Below are 11,072 nucleotides of genomic sequence, written 5' to 3'. Positions count from 1 at the left end.
CTCTCTGCATTCTTGATTTTTATCTGCTTCATGAGTAACATAGTAAGAATATTCTTTACTTTACAAACAAAGTGCATGTTCATATAAACTTTGAAAAGAGAAAAAGATTGTAAAGACATATAAATAGATATTAAAAGTCCGATTATCGTATGTTAAGGATATTACACTATGTACTTGAAATGAAAATTTACCTAATACAGAAGATTTAAGACGAAATTGATAGTGGAATTAAAGATTATATAAGAAATCAGTTATATTTCATTCAACGTCTTTGACTTTCTCTCTTTATGGTATTTTTCTTCATTCAATATACATTATAGATTATTATAAAAATATAGTAAATACGTGCAATTTTATTAATAGACATAAAATTGCACATATTTATTATAGTTTCATTAACAGATTATACGGTTATTAGTTTAGGCAATATTCAATAATTGAAAATTGTGGTATTTAACTGATCAAAAAGATTATAGACGAAATTGGTAGTAGATCTAAAAATTATATAAGAAATTCCAAACTTTTTGTCTCTTATTTTCTCTCGTCATTGTATAATTCTAGATTTAAATCTGGAAAAGTGTACGATTGAATGAAATGCGAGTAAATTCGTGCAAATGAAGAGACACACAAAGATTGATATTGCACGTGTGATCAACGTAGACTGCGGCTATTTGTTTGAATCGAAGTATATTCCTTTAGAATTAGAAACAAGTAATACAAAGGTAAGTATAAACAGGTAATTCCCACAATTTCAATTGTTGATTTCCATTCCTCTTACAAGGAAATTTGCTATTTTAAAACTGATTTCTATAGTTTTATACAATCGAGTATATCTAAAGTGACCATACGTCCCACCTTTGGCGGGACAATACCAATTTTTTAACAAATTTATCATAGTACCGTTTTTTAAAAGAATGTACGTTTTTGCTAGTTTACAGTAAAAATAAATAAATAAATCTAAGACTTACACAATAAGTGTTAAGACTACATTTAATCTAATTCTCAATCACAACTTTATTTATCAAATATAAATAATTTAATATTTAATTAATAGATATTTATAATTTGATCAACATAAAATTATATTCTTGATATTTTCCTTTAGGTCAAAGGGCTAACAACAACCAAAGCCTTGCTGCCTGATACTCTTATTATTTTATGAAAGTTTAGAATAATTTATGTTTGCTATGCATTTATCAAAATTTCTTTATCTTACATTAGCATATAGCTTACATTAAAGTAAAATTGAATCATACTATTTCTGGTGATGAGTCATATTTTTTTAAAATCAATTTGAATATGCATTGTATGAAAACAATAAAAATTATAATAATCATTAAATATTCATTTTTATTAAATAAGTTCATTACAAAAATATAATAAATAATTTACTGAAGTGATGGTATTAGTATATAGTAAATGTTATTGGAATTGTTATTTGCCTGCTCGGTTGGCGAAGACAATTCCATTTCAAAAGATTGTTGATATAAGTTACGACATGGACAGCCACTTGGACCAACTTATGTGCATGTTGCTGTGTAAATTGCTTTCCTGAAGGAGGATTCCCCCGTTGGCTCGCATCCAAGTTTTTCGGGGACCGCTACTACTCTAATCCAAGAGCAGACTATAAGAAGCAGATCCTTTGTTAACAGCTTCGATACTTTATAGGACAACCATACACATTACTGGACACTACAAATTGTGATTGTCGTGTTTCCCATACAATCAAATCAGCAGTTTTATTTTCATCAATTATTATTAGCATAATTAAATTAGTACAAATAATCATTTATTCACTGTATGTGTGAAGATATAATGAATACATAATACATAAAATACACATTTTTTGTTAATTTGTTCTAATAAGAGTTTATTCAATCATTATTATTTGAGTGATTAAAAATATTAATATATTTTTTTCCCAAATCTAGTTGTCTATCCACAAGGATAATAAGTTGTGGTACTGTTATAGTATACACCATTAGAATGGTCAGTTGGTCCAATGCAAAATTGTGTCAGAAATTGAATAAAACGTGTTCAGATTCTGTCGATCTCGGCTTTATAGTCAATAACGATGATCTACGTTCTAGAGTACGTGTCTTTATTATCGTTGTTTTAGTTCTCAAAAGGACATTGAAAATATTTTGCAATATTGTACTTTTCCATTGGTTTAATCAATCACTTTTAAATTTTCATATATTTTTAGTATTTTTACTGTTTTCAATATCGAAAACAGCATCGGGATTTCCTGAAAAAAAACCACTGCAATCAACCCTTAAATAATATTAGTTGTGTTCTATTCAAAACCGTGATACTTCAGTTATGTATATGTTAAAGGATATTATTAATTATATAGGATTTTACACAACGTCGAAATGAAATTCTATTATGAAATCTGAAAAAGCATATTTGAAAAAAACCGTCTCACGGTACTTCCAGTGTTTACGAGGGTTGTTGCAATTTTTGACCGTGTTATATAAAACTCCTTATAATTCAAGATATATTATATATAAATGTATTTATAAAAATAGAAATTTTTCAAATGTTGTGTCAACATTTAGTTATTCAATTCAAATTGTAACATAGAATTGCTATTTTCTAAAATCAGTGTGATTATGATAATCCCTAGATGATTATTTAATGAAGAAAAGTTGAAACATTTTCTAGCTCGATACAATTAATTGAATGGATCCAGTTTGTAGTAAAACGGAATGGGACCTAAAGGTGTTTAAAGTATACAGTCTAAAATGACGTGCTAATTATCTCGAAAATTTGCATCCAAAAGAGGACGAAGCGAAATAACAATTGTTTCGATAGGGGGAAAAGTTTCGAGCTTTGTAAGTACACCGGATGGGAATTACCGTGCACAAACGCATGTTCGCAAACTGCAGGGTTATTACCTCACGTTTTGGCGCGAAGTTTGAAAAGCTTTGGATCAGGTCGGAAGGGTGATAAACGGGGCGAGGAGATAAGATCAAATGGGACAGTAAATTTTTAATAGATGATGGAGGTGTTGGCGGAGGGTTCATAAATCTCTCTTCTTGGTTCGCGTAATTACGAAAACGGCAGCGGCGAAAAGTTTCCTCATTCTCTCTCTCTCTCTATCTTTTACATTCTATCTACCTTTCTCGCTCTCTGTTTTTCGCCCTTTCGGTGAAGGGTATTTAAAATATCTGGGAATACGAAAGCTGCTAGTCTATAGATAACGTGGTATTGTTGGCCTCGCGAGATCATGAAGAGGACAATTATGGTCTGCGCTTTTCGGATGCGATTGTTCTAATGTTTATTAGCGATGATAGCGGTGTTCGTTAAGTTAAAATAAAACTGGTTGAAATGTTTCCCGGTTTACAACGTACGAGTAGATATGAAAATTGCTATTTGGGGGTTTCCAAAGCAACATATAATTAAAAAAATATGTACATCTAGACTATTCGAGAAACGTATGACTATTATTGATTTACATAATATGCTGTCACGAATCATATGTTTTATCAGAGACTTGTTAGCATTCCTGTTGATAATACACATTCATATTAACATAATTATTATTTATTTTATTATTTGGTCCAGAAACCTACGTTAATATGTTTATATGTAATTATTTATGCAATTGTAGTTAAATTATTACTTATAATCATACTTCGATTGTCGAATAGTTATGTTCCATGAAATTACTTCGTTAAGCAAAATTTTCAGAAACTTCGGAAACAAAATGAAAAAATATTTGATTAAAAAAACAATCAAGTAAAATCACATGTAAATATAATTGTTTGTCCTTCTTTCTTTTCCATTTGAAAATTCTTCCTAAATCAGGACAATTTTCATTAAAAAAAAGAAATCCTTTTCTTTGGCATAAAACACTGTTTTAAATCTTTAATTGTTAACATTTTTGGTTGGAACTTCTTTAGTTTCGTTGTCTTCGTTGATAAGAAGGTTTTCTAAATCTTCCACTAAACAACCATCATCTTCTGCATTCTACATTCAACCATCGTCTTAATCTGAAACAAAGCTAACTAACTAACTTATCAAATCATCCATCCATTGAAAAACAAGAAAAATACGGAAAATTATTTGAATACATATGTTGGTATATTAAGAATAGTAAATAGACCTTTCCATATAATAAAGTTTTAGTGGGAAATAGACTAAATGTTACTTTTGATATTTTTCATTGAAATATGCATATTATCACCTAATTCATAAATCAATAGAATATTTTAGCTTGCTGTGAGAATATAGTGTTTTTGTGTATGGACATTTTTGAACAAGTATTATATAAATATTGTCAAAATATCGAATTACTATTTCTAATTGTAGATTTACTGATTTTTAAAGGTATTCATTACTCTAGTATTAATAATTAAATTATGTAGCATCTAATTAACAGTGGGATTTGGGTGTAACGAGCATGCATAACGTTTAGTAGGTGTAAGCAACTTGTACATCTGATAATCTGTTCTGAGTAGGTGGCATCATCTTGGAAGTGAGCCAGTTACTTGGAGAGAAACTTACATTGATACATGCAAACACATAAACGCCACCAAATTGTTGGCGCATACCAAAATCAATGTTCTACTTCCTAATAAATATTTGTTACCTGCAAAAGCAGTAAATTAATTGAAATTGTTTAAAGTCGTTTGCATTGTAAACATTAATTTTCTACTGTTGGGATGAAATGAAATGAAAGTTGGACTGCGGCCCTTCGGGAAAAGGGTGGCCGCTGTAACATTTATTAGAGGTGATTGCGGTGTGCAGGAAATCCCTGCTCAGGGCAAAAGCGGAGGAAGAACGTCTTAGCATTGCTTGAATAATTCGTGCGTTGGCTCGTGCGACCACTTCAATATTACATTTGCAGTAATGAGGTTTACCTGACTGTCTCTAATGTGAATTCTCAGTCCAATACAACGGGGACACAACTAATCCGAGAAGAGCACACTTTAATTAACTTAAGCCGTATTATCTGCAGCCCTGAATGCACACACAGACATTTCCTAAGTGAAATAGTTGCCCTTTGTACCAGCACTAGAGAATTTCGGCGACTTTTTCCACCTTAGAGGAGAGAGCTAATCTCCTGCACCGAGATTGAATTTCGCCGCTTAAAATAAGTCCTCATAATAAATTAAATGGATAGTTTTTGAGCAGAAGCGAGATTAAAGAGTTTAAGGAAGTGAGTGTAGAAGAATAAAAAATAAAGTCACTCCTAGGCGATTTAGCTTCTCGTCGGACTGATTAATGGTAGTTCTTAGGGCAAGATCGCATATTAACGTCTAGCAGGATGGGATGGCCTTCCCCCTTCTACGTTCCGTAAGATCCTCCTCAGCAATTGCTTTCTCGAGCTCATCGGACCCCATGCATTCCTGATTAAAGCACGTGTCCTATTGACTTATAATTCACTCCTCCTCCAGCTTCTTCCCGCAACACTCATTAACTAGTCTCTAATTAATTTACGTTCATGTTTTACTGCCGCAACCAACAAAACACGTCTTACACCCCAATCCTTCAAATGAAATATTCACCTTCCTACATTATTCCGACGTTCATTAACAATTACTATCAATAATTCAGTGTTATACGCTGCGAATTTAGTAATGACCACAAATGCAATTCAGATATATTACTTCTGTTTTAATTTATTCCGCTTTACAACCATTTCAATAATATATGGATTTACTGCATGCATTTACAAATGTTAATTAATTAAAAATTTACTGTTATTGATACACATTACCAAATTTATATTTTTACATTTATTTGTAACTATTAAGATTATTTCTGTAATTAAGTTTACCATAATTAATTGTTACTATTACTATTGGTCATTAATTTTGTGACAAATTATATGAAAATTATAAAATGCATTTAATTGTGCTTTCAACCATACTAAAATACAAATGAACGAAATTAATTTTAAATTTTATATATTATAACAACTAAAATTATATCCGCTTTATAGAATTTGTTCATAACTTCAAAACCTTGAGAACGGAACTCCTTTCTGGTTCAATAATATGACTTTTTTGACTGTACCTTTCTGTCGTTGCCATCGCCATCGCATGATCAAGGGCCTCTTCGTATTATTGATAACCTGAGTCTACTTCATGGCGACTTTTGGAGCTGGCTTTACCACAATATTCACGTAAGAAAATTTTGTCTGTGTCATATTTATTGATATTTTCTGCAACTGAAAATGTTGTAGGAACTCAGAACTCAATTTCTTGTCGTTTTGACATTTTCCCGAGGTTGCGATCAAAGTTGGCATTGTTAATATTTTAACATCATGCACTTTGCATTTCTTAGATAAACATTTCAGTGGTTTGGAATAACTTATTTGTATCGAAGGTTTCACTGCACTTGTGCTCAAGGTTTTCTTAATGCTAGTACTATATCATTCCTCGTCCCAGTATAACCTAAACTTATATATTCATAAGCTTTGCTAGACTTCTATGTAATTTTTGTATGTTTCTGTAGCTTTGAAATTTTTACTATTTCTTAATTTTGTATTGACTTCTTTCTGTATCAAAGCATTAGTAAAACTAAACAAAATCAACACATAATCATCTTCCAAAACCTTAATTTTCTAAACACTGCTTCTTTTTGAAGACCTGATATTGCTAAATGCAGATCTACTTCTGTTTCTATCTTTTCTGTTCAAATTTCTTCGTAATTGTATTTGGCGTTGACTTCACCACAATTGATATACCTATTCACTTTAAAGCAAGGGTTATATATATAGAATTAAATATTTTTATTGGTCAGTAGCTTCAATCTGTTGTTTCCATCTTGTATCGTCGCAGCTATGCATATTATTAATTTACCAAACATTGTATACTTTGATCTCACATACATAAACGTACATTGTATGTGGATTCATATCCTAATTGAATTAGTATTAGCATCCAATTATAATTTAACACATTGCTCGTAGCCACTATACACAGCACGAACATAATCAGATCAAAGATGACATTGCACAGCCGTTAATTAAACCTAAACATTGTATATAGTTTTTCCCTATACTGTCCTATGACAATCAATAATTGAATCATTGCGAAATTACATTTTTTTTTAAATTTAAGAAAAAAAAAACTTTTTATTGAAATTATAATATGATTTACTTGGATATAAATTAATTGATTTCATATTAATTTCATATTAATTTAGAATCGACAATTAACTGTAATTTGCATAAATGCCGGTGTTCGAAATATACATCAATCAATAATTGCTTTCGGTATATAAAATAGACCCTATACCTTACTCAGTTGCAGACGTCGGCAATGCGTTCAGATTGAATCTCGATTTTCAGTTTATTTATTCCACTTTTAAAGTAATTGCCATTCTCTCCGATTCGACGCGAATAATTGCCTTTGATGGGAGCAAAGTTTGCTGCGAACAAAAAAAAAGAAGTGGCTCTTTTTCGATGGGCTATATACAATAGCAATCGAAAGAGATGGAACTGGAACTAATATAATGGTATCAAGGTATAGCGAATTGAAAATTGATTGGGATACTTTGAAGCTTTCGCTCAATCAGTTTAGAAGTGCATTGAATACACATCATAAAATTGTTAATTTAAAAGAGTGAATTTTTATCTTTATAAAAGTAAATTAAATTTGTAGTATATATTTATATTTTAATCAATAATTTAAAAATTACAGTTCTATCATTATCCCAGATTGTTTGAGACCAAATTAATCAAGGAAATAAATATATACCAAAATAAAACTCACAAAATGCCGCATTATGTGAGGTATTGCTATAAATTATGAAATTCAAGTTGACTAAAATTTTAACAAATTATTAGAAATGACACCCGATTTTAACGTTTCCTCATTTAAAGTTGATTCGATATAGCGCGGTCTATTCGAAGCCTAGAAAGGTTCCTATTTTATCTATTTACTATATTGTTAAATTGACTATTTCCAATATTTTGTAGACTTAATTAGCGTTATTTATAAGGCAGAATCTAAATTCTACAAAAAATTATAACTTTTTATAAAAAAATCTGTAATTAATGAATAAAAATCTACGGCTTATTTCCTTCTTCCAATTGATTTACTTACATTTTTGTATTACTTACATATTTTTAAGTATCAACTTTTGTTTTATCAAAATTATTAAGACAATGTATATATATATTCAAGATTTTTGTATATTATGTAAATTTTGTATTTAATGACTTCTATACTATTACTTGGGTTTTGGGATTAAATTATTACCATTACATTTATAATTTAATAAATAATAGCTCATATAACATATAATCTTGTATTATTTAAATACTTAACTACTCTGAAACTTTGTAAATCTTTTATGGTTTTTTGCTAGAGAAACTACAAAACCATACACGATTTACAAATAAAAATTGATGTTTTTCCCTACTTCTTCTACGTTCATTTTAAAAATAATCCTGAAATGATAATAAAAAAACGATTACTTTCAATTTCTTTCTCGTTTTTATTGGAATGGGTATATTGAATCTGTTTAACAAGTAATAGAAGATTGCATAACATCATGGGAAGGGTGTGCAAGTTATGTCATAACTATCCAGGAGGGACCCTGGGGAGGCAAGGGCAGACATATCCCAAAAGGACATGAATTTACACTCACGGAGTACGGGACGCCGATCAATCTCGGTCCTACCGGAGGCTACGTCCTTTATCTTCGTCAGGATATCAGAACGCGTTTCGCCCAAATCCTCCAGCGTTTCACGCAAATAAAATGAATTGCACGTGATCATTGTGCAATCTTTCAATTACGACGGTCACAAAACGAATAAAAATACATGTTAGATGTTCGAACAAGTATATGTTTATTTAGTTTACTTCATAATAATTAATCCCCAACACTAACTATGAAGTATATAGATTAATTTTCTTTCCTATACAATTTTCCCAAAAGAGGATTATAGTCAAAGTATAATCCCAAACATTACGGCACAGTCTCAAAAAGACTAGTGGGTATTTGTTAAGAATTAAGATTTGATGACTTGCCACCACAGTTTTCTTGTTGGGCGGTTATATCCGCCACTAGTCCGAAAAGTATTAAGATCTCGTTGGAAGGTAAAAAAAAGAGATTTGTAAAGGCAGTAAAGATACAATTCAAATTAATAAACAGAAAATACAATAAATTTAATAGTATTGGCACTTGAAAATTGATTAATATTAAAAAATGTGTCAATAAGATGTTTACATCAAATACAGCATTTTTATTTCTACATTGTATATACTGTCTCTATATAGCAAATAACTAATGTTTACTTTTTAGAGGATTTATAGAATGGGACCCAAGACATTTCCCAGTTGGACTCCTGCTGCTGTAATTGGATACAGTTTAGTTTGTTCTTCTTCGAGTTTTAGTAGAAATTTCCTATCAATTCAATATTTAGGACTTTCAATTACAACGATCGTAAAATAAACGAAACAAAATTTATGTCTGTACGTATTTACTTGCTTGCGCATCGATCGTGAACGGTCGCAAGTTACGATTCGCGAGATTTAGTATGCAGAATATGTAATAAAGATTTAAGTTCACGGTGTAAAAGAAAGTAGAGGAAGAAGAAGTTGACGGGATTGCGAAACTGCAGAAAACTAGACGGAGCAAATGGAAAGGGCGGAGAGTAATGGCAATGATAAAAATTAAAAGTTCACGAACTACGTCCGAATGCACGGGAGCGAGGTGCAATAAATAATTTCTAGTTGTTGGTGATGAAGATAAATGGAGGAAGTCGCTGTTAATTTTGCTTCCCCTGTTCATTTTAATTTAATTCCAGCAGTGAATTTGTTGCATCATCGGGTTACTAAAGGATACCGCACATCAACGCTGGTGGAATATATATAAATATTCAAATATCCCGCCATGCACTCACTCTAAAGGTACTCTTTAATTAAATAAATTTTCGATTTGATTTAAATATCGTTTTCAAAGGTAATATGTTTAGAGAGGTAAAGAGAATGAAAACGCTTTTTTTTTGTTACATGAAAATGTATATTAAATAAACAGTGTATTTAGATACAAAATGAATGAGTTTTACCAAATAGTTTTAACTGTCATTTTCCACTTTACACTAAATTACTTCATGCTTAAAGTAGATAATAAGCTTTACTTGATGTCATTATCCACAAGTTAATGGTTGAATTAGGAAAGCTGTGTGTTTGTAGGAAGAAGTTTAACTTTAATAGGAATGTATGTGTTCAATGTGTTATGATGAGTTGGCCTAAATTTGAATATTTTTTATGTGCAATGGGACTAGAAATTGCGGACTTCGATATATCGAAGCTTTGTTATAAAAGGTAAGGTTAACCGAAGTAGACTATATGTTCATTTTATCATATTTTATATGGTACCATTATTTCCTGATCTTTTGGTTGAATCAGGTAAGCTGTGAGTTTATTTGGGCAGATCTCCATTCAGATCTCCATTTGACATCATATACAATTTCCTTTTCATCTGCTTGCGAAGAATTTTTGTCCACAAAGAAAACTCTTCTCCTCCTTTTCACTTTACGCCTTCGGAGTTGGTGGTGTGCCTCTAGGTGTGCAATATTTAAGGGTATTAAGGGTAATACAATTTTACAACCTCAATTAATATAAAGTAATTTCTTTGTAGATCATAACAAAATAACATTTTTTTTTTGGTATTTTTTTCTTTACCTTATAATTACTTTATATCAATGCAAGATGCAGATTAAACAGATTCTATCGATGAATGTAACCGATTAAAACATTTCCTTCATATTTTGAAAATGGAATCACAATGCAGAATCGACAGATTCCAAAAAGGAGCAGTGACCTGACAAGCAGTTTTTTTTATCAAAAACATACTATAGTCCTCTATCAAAACTCCCACTTCCTTAGATAATAACAACAAAATAGTCTTAGTCGTAACGTTAAATAAAGATATAACAACTACATAGTGGTAGTTTATATAATAAAACGAACACTTCATCTTAGTTTAACGCATATCTCAGAATACATCATTAATAAAACCAGTTTGATTTATTTACAAACCTAATACTATACATCAAATAATACAACGGAATATTACACAGGGACTCAATTTTCCATCCATAT

General features: G+C 30.7%; 1 protein-coding gene across 1 annotated transcript in view; it reads left to right on the top strand.

Annotated features, from left to right (window-relative positions):
* LOC108564006 (deleted in malignant brain tumors 1 protein-like) overlaps nucleotides 1–11,072 on the top strand; it is a gene marked incomplete at its 3' end in the record, with an annotated part of 54,023 nt that overhangs the window by 32,521 nt on the left and 10,430 nt on the right. The gene's annotated exons all lie outside the window — the stretch shown is intronic.

Source organism: Nicrophorus vespilloides, unplaced genomic scaffold, assembly GCF_001412225.1.
Source record: "Nicrophorus vespilloides isolate i.1.1-1 unplaced genomic scaffold, Nicve_v1.0, whole genome shotgun sequence".
NCBI classification, from domain to species: Eukaryota; Metazoa; Arthropoda; class Insecta; order Coleoptera; family Silphidae; genus Nicrophorus; species Nicrophorus vespilloides.
Note: the sequence above shows the minus strand (reverse complement) of the source record. Positions and strands in the feature narration are given on the sequence as shown.